Below are 22881 nucleotides of genomic sequence, written 5' to 3' on the forward strand. Positions count from 1 at the left end.
ATGGAATTAATTGACAAATGCATCTCTCACGGGTTTATCTCTTGTGAATTTTTAATAAGAAATGGATTTGATATAATCATTCATAGAAATTATTTTATTGGAATTTTTTTTATCCTTGATATGATGATTCTTTCATATGAATTCTTTCTTAATGAAAGAAGAATTTTTATTTTTTTATGAGATGAACACTTGCAAGAATGAGGAGTTGATTTCACATGAATATCTTGATCCTGATGAAAATTGAAGTATGATTTAATGAAACTCTATTATCGTTTTTGACTTGATTCAAATCATTTCACAAAATTGGTTCTTAATAGATTTCCTCCTTACTTTCCCTCTTCATGCAAAATTTTGATGATAAAAAAAGGGGGAGAAGTTGATGGAAGCTATCTCTTTAATATTTATAACTTTTAATGTAAGAACTTTTGAATGATACCATGTCATGGATGCTTGAAATATGATTAGTATACAAATTGAAATGTGGCATGAATGTTTACCACACTTGCATTGTTGAATTGTTCCCCTTTTTGTTAATGATAAAGGGGGAAAAATAATACCATAATATAGTAAATTGATGATAAATGTATGCAATGTATTTCATCATATATACTTGAAATGTTTGCTTGATAATTTCTTTCATAAGATATCTAGAGCTTAGCTTGCTATTTTACAAATTGATATCTTGCCATAGAATGATGAATTGCTATCTTTGTCATCTTTCATATTTAAAATATCATACTTGAAAATGAATATGATGCCTTGACATCATTTTGAGAATGTTAGATCATGATAGGAATCATGATGTGTATATTAATAAGTTTAAATGAACTTAACTTATCAATTTGTTTCTTGAATTCAAAGGCCTTGAATTCAAAAATGTCTTTTTTCAAGTATGCATATAAGAAAGGGGGAGTTAAGGTTAATTTCATCATTAATTGATTATCATCATAAAAAAGGGAGAGATTGTTGAATCTCGAATTTTGATGATAAAGTCAATTATAAATTGTTTGGTCTAATCTATATGTTGAGAAAAGTGTGCAGGATTAACTACGATAGCAGTAAAACATAAAGCAAGTGTTGAGCTAGAGTCAAGATCGAGATCTCATTGGGAGTTCGAGAGTTCGTTGGAAGTCCGGACGTTCGTCGAAAGTTCTGGCAGAACTAACCGAGAAGTCCAGGAGCTTACCAAAGAAGGTTGTCAGAACTTGCCAAGAAGATCATCGTAACATCGAGGAGCTTGCCGAGAGTCCGCCGGAGCATTGCTAAGAGTTCGTCGGATGTTCGCCGGAAGTATGCCAGAAGCTCGCCGAAAGAGCAATTGACGCAACGGAACAAGAAGTGCAGTAAACATGTCTTAATTGTCGTAGTTAGAGCATAAATTAAATTAGGATTGGGAGATAATCTCACTAACTTAATTAGGGGCCAATTGGTCCCTTAACAAGGCTGAATTGGGCCAAATTGAGCACCCAATTCAGCCCTTAGATTCTTGGTCGGTGGTGGCATCACTTGGAAAGCAGTGCCCCAGGAAATCTGGGCAATAGTACTGCCTAGACCGGGTGGTGGTACCGCCAGAGCTCGGTCTCCGAGCTCTGTCAGGCGGTGGTACCACCTAGTGTTAGGTGTCAGGCGGTGGTACCGCCCAGTAATGGTGGTGGTACCGCCTAGTAATAGTGGAGGAGGAATCTGAAAGTGGATATAGGTAACGTTGACCAAATCACTCTAAATCCTGGTTTGCTTTTCATTTGAGCAATTTACATTACTGCAAATCTCCTTAATCCTCTCTTGCACTTTTACGAAAGCTTTCAAGTTTATAATCTCTCCAAAATGGATTGAATTGAAACCATTTTTGTCCAAATCAATTTTAATCAAAACGAATATTTTTCTGAAATCATAAAAGTTTTCTACTGCACTAATTCATCCCCCCTCTTAGTGCCACTCTTAATCCTAACATCTTTGGCAAGCTCTTGGATTTTTTGGCCAATTCCGGCGGCACTTCCGATGAACCTCCCGACTCCCAATGAACTCTCGAACTCCCAACGAATTCTCAATCTTGACTCTGGCACTTCGTTTTGCTTTATGCCTTGATCACTATCATAGTTAATCCTGCACACTTTTCTCTACCTATAGATTGAATTAAATAATTTACCAAGAGACCAAATCAAAATCCCCTCTTTCGATAATATTAAGTCGGTAAGCTCCTTTGGCAAACTCCTGGACTTTTCGGCTAATTCTAGCGGTACTTCCGATGAACCTCCGGACTCCCGACGAACTCTCGAACTCCCAACAAATTCTCGATTTTGACTTTGGCACTTCATTTTGCTTTATGCCTTGATCACTATCGTAGTTAATCCTGCACACTTTTCTGAACATATAGATTGAATCAAATAATTTACCAATTAATTTTATTATCAAAATCCGAGATTCAACAAGAGCATGGAAGCGATAGCGGGACCCACATAGTTAAGACGAACGATCACGATGCATGGAGATTCGTCAAGATGCCGACAGAATCGACGAGGACGAGATTATTGATCATAGGGTATGGAGATGCACTGCTGCACACATAGATCTTGTTTTGAGTGATTAGGCCCATTGGCTCGAACTTGATCACATTAGACTATGGTCCATGATCATCTGGTGTTATTACTCATGTGATGTGTAATTGCTTGTATACCTACTAGATATGTATATATATTTGCTTACGATGTAGATATATATTAAATATATATGTGTGTGACATGTAATATTAGGAGACCAAATCAAAATCCTCTCTTTCGATAATATTAAGTCGAGAAATGTGAGACAATTAGATTGACCCACGTGGCCTTCCATCGTTATAGGTAGGGATCGATTATCGATATAGATTGAGTTGGTTGAGTCTCTCGAGGCTCACCTATATCGCGATTCACTATCTTGTCTATGACATAGAGATGTCACCAATGACTTGAGGACATGGTATGCTTGGTCGAGTCACTCAAGGGTATATCATCGAATCAGACTCATCTTGTAACAATGGTGTTGACTTAACTGAACATCATGGTTGATCAAGTCCCTTGAAACCATGGAGGTTCAAAGGTCTAACAGGACAGGAATCATAAGGAGTTATGATTGGCAAGAGTTGCCTATCTTTTGGGCTTAGTGTGATTGGTCGAATCTCTCATGGTTACACTAAGATGTTGATTGGATCTCGATCCCCACTAGAAGTCTATTGGAGACTTTCGTTTCACGTGTTGATAGTATAATGTGACTCACTAGTAAAATAGTGAGAACATATTAATATAGAATTATATATCTTGATTATTTATTTTTTATAAAATATGAATCTTATTTATTTCTATTGCATCTTTATTTTCAGAAAATATCGCTTTCAAATCCCTTACGTGACATACTTGATGGTAATCGCCTCACTAGTCCAAATTATACGGATTGACTTTACAACTTGAGAATTATTCTCATGGTGGAGAAAATCATGTACGTCTTTGATACAGTGATGATGCCTACGCTCGGGGAAGGGACAAGCGAGGATGACTGAGGAATAGGGTGACTGAGGATGACTTAGTGGTACATGTTTGGCTCCATGACTCCTGAGTTACAAAGACAATATGAAAAGATGGATGTCATATCCATTGTCCTACATGCCCACAAACTATTTGAGGAATAGGGAAGGACTCAACAATATGAGATATACAAGAGCCTCTTTCACGCTAGGATGACTGAGGAGACACCGGTTCAAAACCATGTCTTAAAAATGATTGAGTGGATAGAAAAACTCATAGGTCTAGGAATGGTCCTAGAGGATAACCTATGTGTGGATCTTGTGCTTCAGTCCCTACCAGATTCCTTTTCATAATTCATAATGAATTTTAATATGAACAAACTTGAGATGTGTCTTCCTGAACTCCTCAATATGTTGAGGGAAGCAAAGAGCACTATTAAGAAAGAGAAGCTAGTTCTCTGTACTAGTGAGACCAGAAAGAAAAGAAAAACAGAAAAAGTCCCTTAAGAAGGGCAAGGGCAAGGGCAGATCAAGTAAAGGAAAGGTTGCTAAGAAAGACTTGGCAAAAGACAAAGGCAAATGCTTCCACTATAGGAAAGATGGGCATTGGAAGAGGAACTATAAAGAGTACCTTGTAGAGAGGACAAAACAGAAGTTTGAAGAAGCTTCATGTACATTTATGATCAATCTCCATTTGTTTGACTTTTATGATAATACATGGGTATTTAATACCAATTGTGCTTATCATATTTGCAATTCATTGTACATTCTGGCAAGACTTTGGAGATTGGCGAGAGGTGAGATGGACCTCAAGATGGGTAATAGAGCAAAATTTGCTATAGTAGTTGTTGGTGAGATTGCCCTACATTTGCTTGGTGGAGCTATTATTGCATTGGATGCATGCCATTTTGTTTCTTCTATTATCAAAAATATTATTTCAATTTCATGTTTGATAGTTAGTGGATATAAATTAGTTTTTGAGAACAATGATTGTTCAATATTATTAGATGATGATATCATCATGAGAGAAACATTATATAATTGTTTGTTTATGCTAGACACTGCTCCACATATCATGAATGTAAGTGTGTTCAAGAGAAAACGAGATGAGGTGAATAATGTATACTTGTGACATTGTAGGCTAGGTCACATCCATGAGGGAAGGATTCAAAAGATGATGATATCATCATGAGAGAAACATTATATAATTGTTTGTTTATGCTAGACACTGCTCCACATATCATGAATGTAAGTGTGTTCAAGAGAAAACGAGATGAGGTGAATAATGTATACTTGTGACATTGTAGGCTAGGTCACATCCATGAGGGAAGGATTCAAAAGTTGCTAAAAAATGAATATCTAGATCCATTCGACTATGAGTCATATGTAACTTATGTGCATTGTCTTCGTGGAAAACTGACCAACTCTCTATTTAGTGGAATTGGAGAGAGAGCCATTGAGCTGTTGGAACTCATACATAGTGATGTATGTCGACCCATGTCAACTCATACCATAGGTGGTGGTTACTCCTACTTTTACTGATGATTTCTATAGGTATGGACATGTGTACTTGATAAAGTATAAGTCTGAGGTCTTTAAAAAATTTAAAGAGTATAAGAATAAAGTAGAGAACTAGACTGAAATGAGCATCAAGACTCTTTAATTAGATCAGGGAGGTGAGTACTAGAGTACAGAGTTCACCCAATTCCTCAAGGACTATGAGATTCTATCCCAATAGACACCTCTTTATACGCCTAAACTAAATGGTATATCTGAAAGGAGGAATCGTACACTATTAGATATGGTGCGGTCCATGATGAGTTTCACTGACCTACCCGTCTCATTATAGGGATACACCCTAGAGACCGCAACTTACATTCTGAATAGAGTTCCAACTAAATCGATAATGTCTATATCATATGAGATATGGAAAAGGAAGAAGTCAAATCTTAAGGTTGTTAAGATTTGGGGCTGCCTTGCCCACGTTAAAAGATACAACCCCAATAAGTTGGAATTGAGGACGGAGTGATGCAAGTTCATGGGATACCCCAAGAAAACTTGTGGATATTATTTCTATCATCCCGAGGACCAAAATGTTTTTGTAGCCAAGAAAGCATTGTTCCTTGAGAAGGAACATATTCTTGGCGAAGACAGTGGGAGCTTGATAGAGTTGAGCAAGGTTGGAGAACCTAGCTCAAACACCACTCTACAGCCCGAGTTTGTTCAGGTACCTAGCACACAAGTTCCGATTTTATGTAGGTCTTGCAAAGTGTACAATCCTCCTAAGAGATATGTGGGACATATTAGAGGAGAGGATGTTGAGGATATTGATCCTCAAACCTATGAGGATGCAATTACAAGTATAGATTCCGGGAAGTGGCAAGAAGTCATGAATTTTGAGATGGATTCCATGTACTCCAATAAGGTTTGGAACCTAGTTGATGCACCCGAGGGTATTATACCCATCGGTTACAAGTGGATCTTCAAGAAGAAGATCGGAGTAGATGGAAAGGTCGAGACCTATAAAGTAAGGCTAGTAGCTAAGGGGTATAATCAAAGGCAAGGTGTTGACTATACGAAACCTTCTCACTTGTAGTAATGCTAAAATTCATCCGAATTCTTTTGATTATTGCAGCACACTACAATTATGAGATCTGGCAGATGGACATGAAAATCGTGTTCCTCAATGGCAACCTCAAGAATGAGGTGTATAGGATACAACCTGAGGGATTCCTATCCAAGTACTGCCCAAATAAGGTGTGTAGGTTGCTTAGGTATATTTATAGACTAAAGCAAGCTTCCCGAAGTTTCAACATAAGATTTGATGAGGCAATAAGGTCTTATGACTTTGTTAAGAACAATTTGATTTTATTAGAAGAGAATTAAGAATATTAATTTATCCGAATGTATGAATTTAATGTATATCTTTTCCGGACTATCTTTTACTTAATGTATTCCTTGAATGGAGCTTTCATGAGTCTATGCCATATCAAGTTTACTTCATACCCTTGCTCTATCACTTATAATGGTTCAGTCGTCGTGACCTACATCCACTCCTAATTCCTCTTCCGTCAAGGCCACCAGCATCCACTAATGATCTTCTTTCAATGGGTGAAGATCAACTACCCTTTTATAACTCGATTCTCCTTTTGATAGGTTCAAGAGGGAAACTTTACACCCCCACTGCCTCCTCTCTTAAACTTTACCAATACTTAGAGCTTGAGAGGAGTTCTCACAAGATTATAATAGCATTTTTCTTCGTTTTTTGCTCTAAATTCTCGTGTTATATTAGCAGGGATAAGAGAGATATTTATAAGCCTAAAGTGGATTCAAACTTGGAGCCAAAAAGTGTCTCATTCTAGATTTTCGGGGTACTAACGGTACCACCGCTTGAGCTAGGTGGTACCACCACTTGAGCTAGGTGGTACCACCGCCTATGCTGGGGGATACCGCTGCCTACTATTAGGAACGAGTCAGCACTACGAGAGGGGGGGGGGGGGGTGAATTAGTGTAACGGTAAAAACTACATCGATTCTAAAAATGTTTCGTACGATTAAACCCGATTTCGAAAATGCTTAACTTTGAAAGCAATAAAAAGGCAGCTTGCAATTAAAGTAAAGTGCTTAAAGAAAACGCAAACCAGATTTTTATAATGGTTCGGTCGTCGTGACCTACATCCACTCTACCGATTCTTCTTTCGTCGAGGCCACCGACATCCACTATTGGTCTTCCTTCAATAGGCGAAGACCAACCACCTTTTACAACTTGATTCTCCTTTTACCGGGTTTAGGAGATAACCCTTACACCCCCACTTACTCCTCTCTCAAACTATTCTAACACTTAAAAGATGGAGATGAGTTCACATAAGATTGTAGTAGCGTTTCTTTCCTTTTTTACTCTCAAGTCTTGTGTATCTTAACCAGGGATGAGAGGGGTATTTATAGGCTCCAAGTTGATTCAAATTTGGAGCCTAAAAATGTCTCATCCTAGATTTCTCGGGTATGGGTGGTACCACCGCCTATGCTAGGCGGTACCAAACCAGCCCAACTTCGGGCCAGTTGGGCTTTTAGCATTTTGGTTGGGCCTTGAATCCGGCCCAAACTAGCCTAACTTCGGGCCCAGTTGGCTCCTAACAGAGTTGATGGGATTACCTCCCAATCCCAACTCCAATTATGTGCTAACTATGAAATTTAAAGCATATAATAAGCTAAATACTTTGGTTTCTTCCGACAAGCTTCCGACAAACTTCCGGCGAACTTTTGACGATCTCTCGGCAATATTCCAGCAGACTCCCGACAAGCTCCTGGACTTCACGACGATCTTCTTGGAGAGTTCTGACAAGCTTCTTTAGCAAGCTCCTAGACTTCTCAGTTGGTTCCGATAGAACTTCCGACGAACGTCCGGACTTCCGACGAACTCTCGAACTCCCAACGAAATCGCGTTCTTGACTCTGGGACTTCATTTTGCTTTATGCCTCTCTATCATAGTTAATCCTGCACACATAAAACACACTTCGATCTAGACATTTATTACTAAGCATGAATCATGTTGTCCGGTGTGTCATTGGTCCATCGACGCTTCGTCCGATTCTTAGGTGCATCATCTTCTCTTGCATCTTATTGCCCAATTGGCCAGTTGACCTCCGCTATTCCAATATCCTTGGCACAATATCCGCTCTTCTTGGCTCGATGCCCGAATCCATGGCCCGAAGCCTTCTATCGATAGGTCGACCGATCTTCCGGCTCGATGTCCAATCTTCTAACATGTTTGCTCCGACCCAACATGATTCTTCCTGCTTCAATTGTCTCTCTTTGATCGAAGGTTCCTACATCACTCAAAACATATATCAAATCATAAACACTTATCAATTAGTTTCATCATCAAAATATGAGATTCAACACCTCTAACATTAACACTGGGTAGTACCACTGCCTAGTCTAGCAGTACCATCGCTTGCGAGACTATGTCTAGGCAGTACCATCACCTAGATTGGCGGTACCACCATTTGACATAGTCTCGGAGATTATGCCAATGATGGTTCCACCTATTGGGTCACTGTTTGGGCCTTTCACTTGGCCCAACACAGTTCAAAATTGGGCTCAATTGGCCCCTAATTGAGTTGGCTCAATTCTAACCCAATTAAACCTAAAACCTACTTCATTCTAGACAATTATTACAAAGCTAAATCAAATATTGTCCGGCATGTCATTGGTTCATCGGTGCTTCGTCCAATTCTTCGGTGCATCGTCCTCTCTTGCGGCCTATTGCCCAATCGGCCAGTAGACCTCTGTAACTCCGATTTCCTTGGCGTAATTTTCACTCTTCTTGGCCCGATGCTTGAACCCATGGCCCGAAGCCTTCTGCTGATATGTCAACAAATCCTCCGGCTCGACATCCAATCTTCTAACATGTTCCACTTCGACCCAACATGATTTTTCCTACTTTAATTATCTCTCCCTGATCGAAGTTTCCTGCATCACTCAAAATGTAGATCAAATCACAAACACATCAATTGATTTCATCATCAAAATCCAAGATTCAACACTATGTTCAATGGGACAGACTACACTTATTGGAAAACTCGAATGAGAGTTTTCTTGCTCTCTATGGATTTGAATTTATGGAATATTGTCAAAAGTGATTTTCAAAAGTCTTCTACTCCAATGAACGAATGGAATGATTTGGAGAAGAAAACTTTTCTTTAAATGCTAGAGCTTTGAACGCTTTATTTTATGCTTTGGATAAAAATGAGTTCAATCGAGTGTCTATTTGTTAAACAGCTTTTGATATTTGGCACACACACAAATTCACTCACGAAGGCACAATCAGAGTTAAATATTCGAAGATAAATCTTTTGATACATGATTTTGATTTATTTCATATAAAACCAAGTGAAACCATTGGAGACATGTACACTCATTTTACGGATGTTGTCAATGGTTTAAAAAGTCATGGTAAATATTTTTTGAATTTTGAACTTGTTAATAAATTTTTACGATCTCTTTCTAAAAATTGGGATTAGAAAGTAATGACAATACAGGAATAAAAGAACTTGAACCATTTTTTGATTGAAGAACTCATTGGGTTTTTGATGACCTATGAAATGTTGTACAAGGCACATGATGAATATGATGAACTTGAGAACAACCTTCTAAAGAACAGAAAGGATTTGATACTTAGAACTTAAGAAGACCACTCGAGCGAACGCTCAAGTGATGATGACTTTGAACTTCTTACAATTAAGCTTAAAAAGTTCTTAAAACAATAATCAAAGAATGAAAATGAACTTAAAAAGAAGAAGCTGTCAAAGAAGAAGAAAGTTTTCAATGTGGCTTGGGACGAATTGAGCTCATCCGAAGATAAGAAGCAAACCAACAAAGATAAGGTGGCGAACTATACCTTAATAGCTTTCGACGATGAGGTAACCAAAACCCCCTTAGTTTATTTTGAAATAACTTGATGCTTTTCATGAGTTGTTTTTAAATTAGTTATAAAAAATAAAAAAAATTATCATAACAACTACATGTTTTATAATAAAGGAATAAAAATGTAAAAATTAAATATGATGCTTGTACACCAAATAAGATTAACTCTATACATGTTTTTTAAGAAGGAATAATGTGTATCTTAATGATTTTTATATTGTTTTTCAATTATAAATGATGATGCATGGGTTTTGTATGGAAGACTAAGCATGAAGAGTTAGATTCACTTAGTAGTTTTAATTGAAAACGCATTACTACAAAAATATATATATAATGACAAACAAAATGATTTTGATTGAAAATGCGTTATGTTTGATAAAATCAATTTTGATGATTTAATGATGCATAATGATGTGATGATATAATGAAAATATTAAAAGTTTTGAAACCATGCTTAATGAGCTTATATTTCAAAATTATACATGATGATTTATGGCTTATTGATTTTTATTGTTATGAAAGTTGCTTTTTCGGTTTTAAATATTGATGCATGTTTTGATTTGGCGTAAAGCCTTGAGCCTGTTTGTAAGAAATCAATCACATAGAGGAATGCATTATTTTTCTTGAAAATGACTCTATCCTAAAAAACTTATTAAATTCTTCAACAAGAGATCCTAAGAGATTAATAAATCTATTCATGTGATTTTGAATCTCTCCAAAGTAATTTTGATGACTTGACAAATTGAATGAGTTGAAAATAATGATGAATGTTTTGAAAATAAATGTTTGTATAATGCATGTTGGTTTTACATTTTAAAATTATGTATGATGAGTTGAAGTAATGATGGTTTAAAAAATATATTTACTTAAATGCATGAATCGATAATCTTTTTATCACGAATTATGATTCCTTCACATGAATCATGTCTTTCGGTATTCACATACTCTTTGATTTTATCTTTTATAATATGATTTTTTTGTATAATTCTGTATATTCATGAAGTATATCTCATCACCAAATTTTTTTTGATATCTTCCATGTAATGATTTGAATATTTATACCTTTGTCCTATTCCCCTCTTTTTACCTATGACAAAAGGAGAGAATGAATTGCTAGTGTGCACCTCTCAAGAAAAGCATATTGCTAGCTTGCAAAGAAAGGCAAAACTTACAAGCTTGCACATCTCAAGGGAGATAGTCTTGCTAGCTTGTTCATCACAAAAATTAGCAAGAAGTGATATCTTGCAAATCTCAAGAGAAGTAATGTTTGCTAAGTTACACATTTCGAGAAGATGCAAAAATAGGCTATCTTGCACATCTCAAAAGATGTAAAATTTTGCTAACTTTCATATAATTTGCTAGCTTGGATGCTCTAAAATGATATAAAATTTGCTAGCTTGCATGTTCTAATAAGATGTAACACTTGCTAAATTTGCTAGCTTACAAATTGCAAGGAGAAAAACTTGCTAGGAAGCAAAATTTCTAGCTTGCACTTCTCAAAGGAGAAGAAAGAACTTGCTATCTTGAACATCAACAAGAATTACTACCTTGCAATCTCAAGAGAAGCAAAAGTGCTATCTTGCCTATCTTAAGAAGTAAAATTTACAAACTTGCACACCGTAAAACTTGCATATCTCTAAAACTTGATAGTTGCACTTTTCCTTTTTGTTGATGACAAAGGGGGAGAAGATATGATGATATGAGAATCATACATGGTAGGATTTAATATACTTTGATATTTTAATACCATGATGATTTAAAATATTTATGATGATGCATACGAAACTTATGATAATGATGCATGAAATACCATGATATGCATATAATGTGTTACAAATATTCATGATTAAATTTTCTTTGACTTGAATTTAATTTGAATTCAAGATTCTATCAATATGACATATTGATATGGGGAGTTAAAGTTAACTCTATCATCAATTTGTTGTCATCATAAAAAAGGAGGAGATTGTTGAATCTTATATTTTGATGATGAAACCAATTGATACTGTTTATGATTTGATCTGTATTGTGAGTAATGTAGGAACCTTCGATCAAGGAGAGACAATTAAAGTAGGAAGAATTATGTTGGGCCGGAGTGGAACATGTTAAAAGATTAGACGTTGAGCCGAAGGATCGGTCAACGTATCGGTAGAAGGCTTTGGGCTATGGGTTCGGGCATCGGGACAACTAGCCGATTGGGCAATAGGCCACAAGAGATGACGATGCACTAAAGATTCGAATGAAGCACCGATGAACCAATGACATATCGGATAACATTTGATTAAGCTTTGTAATAATTGTTTAGATCGAAGTAGGTTTTAGGTGTAATTGGGTTGGAATTGGGCCAACTCAATTATGGGCCAATTGAGCCCATATTTGGGTTGTGTTGGGCCAAGTGAAAGGCTCAAATAGTGACCCAACAAGTGAAACCGTCGGTGGTATAATCTTCGAGAATTTGGGTAGTGATACCACCCAGACACAGTCTCCCAAGTGGTGGTACTGGGTAGTGCCAGGGTGTCAGGCGATAGTATAGCTAGATTGGGCGCTAGTACCACCTAGTGCCAATGCTGCAGGTTGTGGTATCACCCAACACAAGCGTTGGTACCACCAGTACCCCGAAAATCAGGGATGAGATACTTTTAGGCTCAAAGTTTGAATCCATTTGGGGTCTACAAACACCCATCTCATCCCTGCTTAGATCACACAAGCACAGATAACTGAAAAGTAGGAAAACACTATAGCAATCACTTGAGAGATCCCCTCATCTAGTTCCAAAGTTTAGAATTCTGTTTAGGGAGGAGTAAGTGCTTGTAAAAGGTTGTCTCCTAAACTTGTAAAAGGAGAAGAGGGGTGTAAAAGGATAGTTGATCTTTCCCCATTGAAAGAAGATCGGTAGTGGAAGCCGATGGCCTCAGGTGAAGAGGAATTGGGAGTGGATGTAGGTCACGACGACCGAACCACTATAAAAATCTGGTTTGCATTTCCATCATACTTTTTCCTTATATTGCAAACTGAATTCTTACTTTCACTATGCTTATGTACGCTTTCAAATGAAACTCTTTCCTATATGTTTTTTATCATATGAAGATTTTCAACTCAACATAATTTTACCACTACACTAATTCACCCCCCCTCTTAGTGCCGACTTGATCCTAACATGGATATATTAGGCCATTACGCTATAGTCCTTAGACAATATAGGGGGATCTAATCCATTAGATATGTCTGTCCTCAATTATTGTGTATCTATAGTCTCTTATCCATCTACTATCTTAGAGATCGTATACTGAGCATGGTATTGTCAAGCTCATCGGAATCTACTCAAGTCTTGCTCTAATCAGATTCTTCTAGAGAACTCTTCCTCTCTCAACTCAAATGACCCTGGATAGGGATTTGCTTGAGCAAGAACACATAGGATATTCCTCTCATGACACCAAGAGCGGATGATCATTTATTTATACTTAATTGCCCTTGTAAGGTTGGTTGCTATTCTTGATAACCGGTTGTGCTAGATTTGAAACTTCTTGACCTATTAGTTCGATATCAAATAGTGGAGTGCTTATATAGGACATCCTTAGTATATCAAGTCTAAGGACCAGATACACAATTGGGAGTACAAAATCATTATCTAAAAATAAGGTATTATCAATAATCCAACATTCCTTAAGCACACCAATCTATTTAGTTTTCTCGATGTTAGATTATGTTAGGATCGGAGCGGCACTAAGAAGGGGGGGAGGGGGGGTGGGGGTGAATTAGTGTAGCAGATTAAAACTTATAAGTTTGAAATCGATTACATAAATGTGTAGAGATTTCGATTCGACGAAGGATGACTTTGCTAAAATAGCTCGAGTAAAAGTAGTCAAGAGTAGGGAGATGAAAACCGAACAATTTGTAGATAAGTAGAGAAATGGTTTAGAAAATTAAACACTTACACATTCAAGGAACACCACGATGTATAGTGGTTCGGTCAAATGACCTACATCCACTTTCGAAGCCTTCTTCGATGAGGATCCCAACTTCCACCAGCAAATCACTTTGAAAGGGAAGGACCAAATACCCCTCTTACAACCTTCTTGCAAGTGGTTCACACTCCTATAGATTTTTTCAAAGAGAAAGAGGGAGGTGAACACTGAAGCTATTGAAAACAAGACTTTGCTAGACTTTTTCTCACTTTCTAACTTCTCAAAAAAGGTGTAATCTCTATTGAGAATTGAGGGGTATTTATATGCCCCAAGATGATTCAAATTTGGGCTCCAAATTTGAATTACTTTTGGGTTTCCCAATGCTGGCGGTGCCACCGTCTATTAGTGTCTGACACTGACAGTGTACTGGTGGTGCCACCGCCGGACCTCTCAGGTTCTGGGTGGTGCCACCACCTAGTCCGGCGGTGCCATCGCTTGGACTATTCCAACTCATTGGTTAGGCTTCAAATTTGGCCCAAATCAGTCTAAACTCGAGTCCAATTGGCCCCTAACTGGGTTATAGGATTAACCCCTAATCCTAACCCAAATTATATATAAACTATGAAATTAAGACATAGCCCTAAGCAAATTTTTAATCGGCAATGTCGAGTTTCTTTCCGGCAAGCTTTCTAGTGAACTTCTGGTAGACTTCCGATACACCCTCAAATTTCTTTTGGCAGACTCCCAGTAGGCTCCTGGTCTTGTGGTGAGTTCAACAAGTCTTTAGCAAGTATCCAAACCTTCTCGGTGATCTCCGTGAACCTCCGATGATCTTTTTGGTGGACTTCTGAAAACTTCGGCAAGTCCCCGATTCTTTCTCAGTTGGTTCCGGCAGCACTTCCGATGATTCTTCGGACTTTCGGCAGACTCTCGAACACTCATCGAACTTGACTCTGGTAAACTTGCTTTATGTCTTCAAGCTATCATAGTTAATCCTACACATGTAAAACACACTTCGATCTAGATAATTAATCCTAAGCATCTAATCAAGTTGTCTGGTATGTCATTGGTCCCTTAACGCTTCGTCCGATTCTTTAGCGTATTGTCCTCTTTTGCGGCCTATTGCTCAATCTGCCAGTTGACTCCGCAACTCCGATATCCTTGGCATAATCTCCGCTCTTCTTGGCCCGATGCTTGAATCCATGGCCCGAAGCCTTCTGTCGATACCTTGACCGATCCACCGGCCAAATGTCCAATCTTTTGACAATTTCCTCCGTCACAACATGATTTTCCTGCTATAATTACCTCATTCTAATCGAAGCATCTTACGTCACTCAAAATGTAAATTAAAATATAAATATATATTGATTGGTTTCATCATCAAAATACGAGATTCAACAATCTCCCCCTTTTTGATGATGACAACCAATCGATGACGGAGTTAATCTTAACTCCCGAAGTTTAAACAAACTCCCCCTATCAATATGCCATAATGATATAAACTCTTGGATTCAAAAATCCAAGCAATATGTCATGATCAAATCATGCATGTCATCAACATACTTCTCCCCCTTTGTCATCAAGAAAAAGGAGAAGTTCCAACTTTCATGTGTTTAAGTATACGTTCAACATATTACATGAAAAACAAAATATCAAGTTTTATCATCATGCAATTTGTAAGCTTGAAAATTTAGCAAGTGTTACATCATGATTAGAACATTCAAGCTATCAAGTTGTAGATATGAAAGATTTACAACATACAAGCTAGCAAATTTAAAGATGTGCAAGTTGGCATATTTGCTTTTCTTTGCGATGTGCAAGATAGCATTTCTTTGTAATGTTCAAGATAGCAAATTTTACATCATGCTAGCTAGCAAATTAGAGATGTTCAAGAAAGCAACTCTTGCTTCTTGAAATATGCAAGTTGCAAGCTAGCAAATTTTTGCTTCCTTTATAATGTTTGAGCTAGCAATTTTGCTTCCATTGCAAAGTGCAAGTTAGCATGTTTTGTATCTTGAGATAGGCAAGATTACACTTTTGGTATGCAAATTTATAGTATGCAAGTTGTCAACTTTTACACATAAAAAGTTAGCAAAAAGATGTGCAAGATGGACTATTTTGCCTCTTTTCGAAATGTGTAACTTGGCATATATTGTTTCTTTTGAGATTTGCAAGATAGCACTTTTGCTTCTTCTTGAAGTATGCAAGCTAGCTAGTAAGCTAGCAAAATTTGCTCCCTCTATGTCATTGTCAAATAGAAGGGAATAACAATACAATCGTATAATTTATTTCCCTTTACTATAATCTTCAAATCATGACAAGGGTAAATAACAAAGATGAAAAATAAATGTCAAAAGACTTATATCATTTTTGACAAATTTCTTCTTTTGTAAATAGAAAGCATGATGTTAGAACCCTTACAGATTCTAAACTTAGGGTTGATCTCTTTAGGGGATCGGCCTCCTTGGAATTCTATAGGGGTTCCTCCCTCCAAGTTTGCTGCTCAAAGGCTGCAGAAAAGATTCATCTATTGCTTATCAAAAGAGGAGAAATACATGGCTATTTATAGGGTTTCTAAACCTTAACTCCTAATAGGACTCCTACTCAAGACTCCTACTTTTAACCAACTCCTAATAGGACTTCTACTCAAGACTCCTATTCCTTTACAACTCCTAATTCATCTCTAAGAAACAACCTCCTAACCCTAGCCGGCCTCTTCACCTCTTTAATAGGGGTCGGCTTAGGTAGGTTTTACATGAATGTCTCTCTCAATTAGGACTCTCCTAGCTAGAGTCCTAACAGACCCGTCCTCTTCAAATCAGCCTTGTCCTCGAGGCTGACGATTCATGAATTTTGGGAATTTGATCTTCAAGTTGTCATAGTTCTCCCAAGTGGCATCTTTTGTTGGTAGGTTCACCCACTGTATTTGCACTTTAGTAGTGGGTCGTCGTCGTCGAGTCATGATCCGTCGATCAATAATGGCACTTGGTTGGGTCTGGAGTTCTCCTTGGATAGTTATATTTGGTGGGTGGCTTTGGGCTATCTCCAAGCACCTATTTATAACTTTTGTCTGGCCGTTGATTTGTGGGTGATATGCCATACTCCTTTTCAATTTAGTACCCTGCATATGGAATAACTTTGTTTAAAATCTGCTTGTGAAGATGCAAGTAGAATTTATCATAAGCACAATGCGCCCCTTATAGTGTAATTCTTTTGAGTCTCAATTGTATTGAGCCACGAAGCTTGGTGCTTCCTCCAATTTTTTTATAATCTTACTAGTCTATGAATCTTCCTGCCATTCCATCTTAATATTCTCAAGGAAGTCGTTGGTCGGAAGTGAAATGGTCGAAACTTCAGCTTGCTCGGGTAGCTGCGAACGCACATCTGCAAAAACATTCTCTTTCCCTATTTTGTAAGTTATTTCATAATCAAATCCAAGAAGTTCTGTTACCCATTTTTGCTGCTCAGGGGATGATATCTTTCACTCCAAAAAGTACTTGAGACTTTTATGGTCGGTTTTAATTTGAAATCATCGACCAATCAAGTAGGGTCTCCACCTCGTTGCTACGCGCACAATGGCGAGCATCTCCTTATCATATGTTGACTTATTTTGATGGGAGGGAGATAATGCCTTGCTAGTGTATGCGAGTGGTCGACCATCTTGCATGAGAATGGCTCCAATTCTGACTCCAGATGCGTCGGCCTCAATAATGAAGGGTCGGTTGAAATATGGTAGTGTTAGCACCGGCGTCGTCGTCATGGCTGCCTTAAGTTTGTCGAAGGCAGCGGAGGCTCTGTCTAACTATTGGAAGACATCTTTTTCCAGTAAGAAAGTAAGTGGTGCATTGATCTTTCTATAGTTTTTCACGAACTTACGATAGTAGCCTGTTAAACCCAGAAAGCCATGTAGCAATTTTATGTTCCTCGGGGTAGGCCAGTTTTGCATTGCTTCAATTTTGAAGGGGTCCACTGTCACACCTTTCTCTAATATGATATGCCCAAGATATTCCACCTTATGTTGAAGAAAACAAAAATTTGTAGTGGTTGTTGTGTGTTCAAAAGGTGGTTTTCGGTATGTCTTCTTCGCACACTCATATTTGATGATACCCGGATCAAAGGTCCAGCTTTGTGAAGATTTGTGCTCCCTTTCATCTAGCAATTCATCTGCTATTGGAATAAGATATTTGGCCTTGATGGTTATGTCATTGAGAGCTCGGTAATCAACGCATATTCGCCATGTTCCGTCCTTCTTGCGTACAAGTAGCACCGGTGAAGAATAGAGGTTGCAACTTGGCCGAATAACTCCTGTTTCGAGCATCTCTTTTACAATCCTTTCTATTTCATCCTTCCGGAGATGTAGATATTGATATGACCGAGTATTTGCCGGAGGTTTTTTTGAAAGAATCATTATATAATGATCATACCGACGGGTAAGAGGTAGGTTGTACGGTTCGTCAAATATATCTGAAAATTCAGCAAGCAAAGGAAGTAGGTTTGAATCTTCAAATTCTATTGGCTCTCCCTTAGTTTGCTGCTCAAGTTGTACCAAAAATCTGCTGCATGTTTTATGCAAAACCTTCTCCATTTGTTGTGTGCAAATCGTCGTTACGTCGCCCCCACGTTTCCCGTTCAATATCACCTGTTTCTCCTTACTGTAAAATTTCATAATTAGTTGCATAAAATTCCAAGAAATATCACCTAATGTCGTCAACCATTTATTTATGAGCATGGCCTTATGATCATCAAGAGGGAGAAGGAAGAAATATGCAATTATCTCTTGGTAAGGCCTCATGATCAGCAACAATTTCACTTGCGGGCGCCTACGATCATTCTTCAAAATCCATCCGTCGGCGACCTTAACGTCAAACTTGTTGTAATTCTCGATAGGTAAGGCCATCTAGATAGTAACCTTACTATTTAGAAAGTTATTAGTACTGCCCGTGTCGATGAGAACAGTGATCGGTTGTTGTTTGAGAAGGCCTCCAACTTTCATCGTTTGCGGGTTTGAGTAGCCGGCTAGTGTATGTACCGTAACTTCAGTCGGTTGTGGCTCTTCTTCTGCATCTTCTTCTTCATGTTCAAGGCTCTCTTCTGGATGTTCAATGACCTCTTTTTCTATTGGTTCAATCATAAGAAGTCTCCCTTTACTACAGCGATGCTCACGGCTCCACGGCTCATCACAATGCCAACATAACCCCTTCGCATATCGCTCCCGAAGCTCTTCTCTTGTTAACCTCTTTGGTGTAGGGACTTGGTTGATAGTAGGGGGGGCTGAGGGCTTCAATATTACTGATTAAGGAGCGACCCTAGTCCTCTGAGCTTCATGGTTCAATTGCTCCTTTTGATGTCGTGCGAAAGAGATGGCTACCATAAGCATATATGGTTGTCGCGCTTTAACTTCTCCTCGGATCTCCGGCTTCAAGCCCTCAATGAAGGTCCTCAATAGCTATTTTTTAGACCAATCATGAGTTTGATTAGATAACCTTTCAAACCTGGTTTGGTACTCCTGAATGGTAGAGGTTTGTTGGATCTTTGCTAGTTGTCCGTCAATATTCTCGTAATCGGTTGGTTTGAAGCGGATCAGCAATCTTTCTTTGAATTGTCACCATGAAAGGACTCCATAAGTATGTTCAAACTAGTCAAACCACTGTATAGCATCCCCTTCAAGATGTATAGCTATAATTTTCACCATAGATGTATCCGCGGTTTTATGGTACCGAAAATATCGCTCCGCACACGAGATCCAACCAATCGGGTCTCCTTCTTCCCATCTAGGGAAGTCCACTCTCATGCATGGATAGTTGGGGTTGGTCATAGAGCTTCCCCTCTCTTGGAAGTCATATCTTTGGGCTTGGTGCGATTGGGCAAAGTTCTGTCCTTGATGTGATTTTTTCGGGCTTAGTGGTCGGCCCAATTTGAGTTCGGTAAAGAGCATCCGAATCTTATCCTCCATTCGTGCCTCGAAGGCTTCGAATTTAGCATTGATTACCTCCTTAGATGCTATAGTATATGTCGCCAAATCTGTGATGTTAAGATCTCTCTTTTGTTGTCGGGTTAAAGGCATGTATTAGTTGAGAGAGGTGATGGTCGAAAGGGTTGGTAGATCGGTGGATGTAGGCTACGGTTTAGGCTTGTTTTGTGGCTATTTTGGGTACAATTTGAGGGTGTGGTTTGGTGGAGTTTTAGGGCTAGAGATGAATGTTTTGGATCTGTGGTAGATGGTAGCAAAGGTTTGATAGAAATAAGTGAAAGTTGTAGCAAGTATGTGCTGTCTTGTAAGAGTAGAATTGTCGTCGAAGAAACAACGGTTTCTCGACGTAGTTTCCACCAAAAACTTGAGAGAATTGAGGAGGGAATTGATAAGATCCTAAAGTCTTATTATAAAAAAGAAGAAGAGAAAGGGGATGATCACTTCAAGGGGATCGGCCTCCTTGATCGCTTTGAAGGGATCGGTCCTCCTTGATCGCTTAGAAGGGATCGACCCTCCTTGATCGCTTCGAGGGGATCGACCCTCCTTGATCGCTTCGAAGCGATCAAGGAGGGCCAATCCCCTCGAAGCGATCAAGGAGGCCGATCCCCTCGAAGTGATCATCCCCTTTCTCTTCTTCTTTTTTACGATAAGACTTTAGGATCTTATCATTTGGTATCAGAGCCTATGATAAGAATTTAGGGTCTTATCATTTGGTATCAGAGCGACGATAAGACTTTAGGGTCTTATCATTTGGTATCAGAGCGAAGATAAGACTTTAGGGTCTTATCATTTAGTATCAGAGCAACGATCCTTGGCACAGCCCACCGCAGCCTTGCTTCCCTTCTTCCCCACCATCACCGTTGTCGCTGTTTCCCCAGCCAGCGACCTTCGACCACCGCTCGACCTCCTTGCTGCCCCATCTCATTCAAAAAAAAAAAAAAGAAAAAAGAAAAGAAGAAACACGAGAGGAAGAAGAAGCCGTAGCCACCCCTACGTCCCTTGCTTCCGGCCAGCCCACCCGCCGCTGCTGCTCTCCGGCCAGCGCCCACCATCACGCTGCTGCTCTCGGCCGGCGACCACCGCCGCCGTTGTTACCCGGCCAGGAGACGACGCTGCCAGCGTCCATCCCAGCCCTACTACCGCTACCCGCCTCCCCTTGTGTCGCAGCACAGTCGCTCGACCTCTCCTCCTCGGTGATCGTTGGTGACGCTGCTCCCAGCCGCGCCACCACCGCCGCCCGCCTCCCCTTGGGTCGCAGCTGCAGCCACCGATTGTTGCCCTCCTCGTGGCGACCGAAACAGGGCAACTCACGGATTGCCCTTATTCCTAACCGTGTCACCTCCACTTTTCCCAGCCGCATCGCCGCCGCTCGATCACCTGGCCAGCGACCTCTTCTCCTCGCGTCCCCATCTCGCTTGAGTGAGAAGGACCGTCGGCACTACAGCCGCAGCCGCCGGTTACCGCAGCCCCTCCTTGTAGCGGTTGCTGAAATAGAGCTTCCTCTGTTGCCGCCGCCCCTCGTCGATCGCAGCCACGCCTCGAGTGCCGTCGCCTTCCAACCGACCCACCACCACTGCCAGCCACCATGCGGCGACCGTTGCTCGCCTCCCAGCCGCCGCTCCCCCTGGCTCGAGCGAGAACGACCGCCGCCACTCCCCCTTGCTCTACCCCCTTATGACCGAAACAGGGCAATCCTCTTGCTGCTACTCGGTTGCCACCACCGTCGCCGCTGCTGCCCAGCCAATGACGACGCCGCTCGCCGCCCAGCCTATCATCGTTTCCTATTTTCCACTGCAGCCTCAACCTCAGTAACGCCACCGCAGTCGCCCTCCAACAACACACGTAGCAATCTCTTGTGCGTCCGCTTCAACCTCGGCAATGCACGCACCGACTCCTCTTCTCAACCTCGGCCGCTTCAACGGCATCGTCGTGTCCTCAATCGCATGCGAACCCTCGGCGTCACCAATGCCTCCTTTCGTAGTGTAGTAGAGACAGAGCAATGCTGCCTTCCATCCGCACCGTCACAACCACCGTAGTGACAGGCCCTTGGCGACGCTCCCCCAGCTGCAGCCACATCAACGCAGTCGCCTTCCAACCCCGGCGCTCTCACCCCACGCAGCGATAGAAACAGAGCAGCTACTCTTCCTCCAATGCAGTGACCGCAGCACTGCCCTTGGCATCCACCTCCTCGGCAACTTCGCATCGACAATGTTGATGCCCTTGACCAACACCAAAAATAGGAGTTGAGATTACAGATTTGCAGTCTTACGCAATGACCACTAATAACTCGGTGAAAGCACAAATGGAAGCATTGAAAATCGGAATTGAGAACCGACTACAAGAAACACTTAATGATTTCAAAAAGAGCCTACTAGAGAGCCTCAACAAATTTCAACAAAATAGGGGCTCAAGTTCTACGTTGCACAGATCTGGGAGATGCACTCCAGTGGTACGATTGGTATGAAACTTTCCACGGAGTTCCTTCATGGGAGCAGTTCAAAAGAGGGCTTCTTGTTCGCTTTGGCCCATCCGAATATGAGAATGTTGATTGCTAGCTCGCCAAAATTCGTCAGACTTCTACAGTGTTAGAATATCAGAGTAGGTTTAAAAGATTATCAAATCAAGCTAGAGATTGGTCGGACCGACAACTTCTGGAGACATTTATTGAAGGGCTTATTCCAGAGATCTGGTGTGAAGTTAAGGCTCGTCAACCCCGTACTATGATAGCTGCGATCTCATTTGCAAATCTGTATGAGAAAAAAATTAGCAAGGAAAGATCAACAAGGGGTTTGTATTATGATGAAAAATGGAGTATGGAGCATCGATGTAAACAAGGGCAACTTTTGATGATTGAACCAATTGGAGAGGAACTGAAAGCTAAGAATGTGGACTCCGATCATGAAGGTATAAATTCTAATGAAGATGTTGGACCTACCATACATACAATGCATGCATTAGCAGACTACTCTAACCCGTAAACTATGGAAGTTGGCAAAACTCTAGAACATCAGCCTGTTATAGTTTTGATTGATACTGGTAGCACTAACAATTTTATAGACAGTGAGACTGTTGATCGATTGGCCC

This window comes from Musa acuminata, chromosome BXJ1-8, assembly GCF_036884655.1.
Source record: "Musa acuminata AAA Group cultivar baxijiao chromosome BXJ1-8, Cavendish_Baxijiao_AAA, whole genome shotgun sequence".
Classification (NCBI taxonomy): Eukaryota; Viridiplantae; Streptophyta; class Magnoliopsida; order Zingiberales; family Musaceae; genus Musa; species Musa acuminata.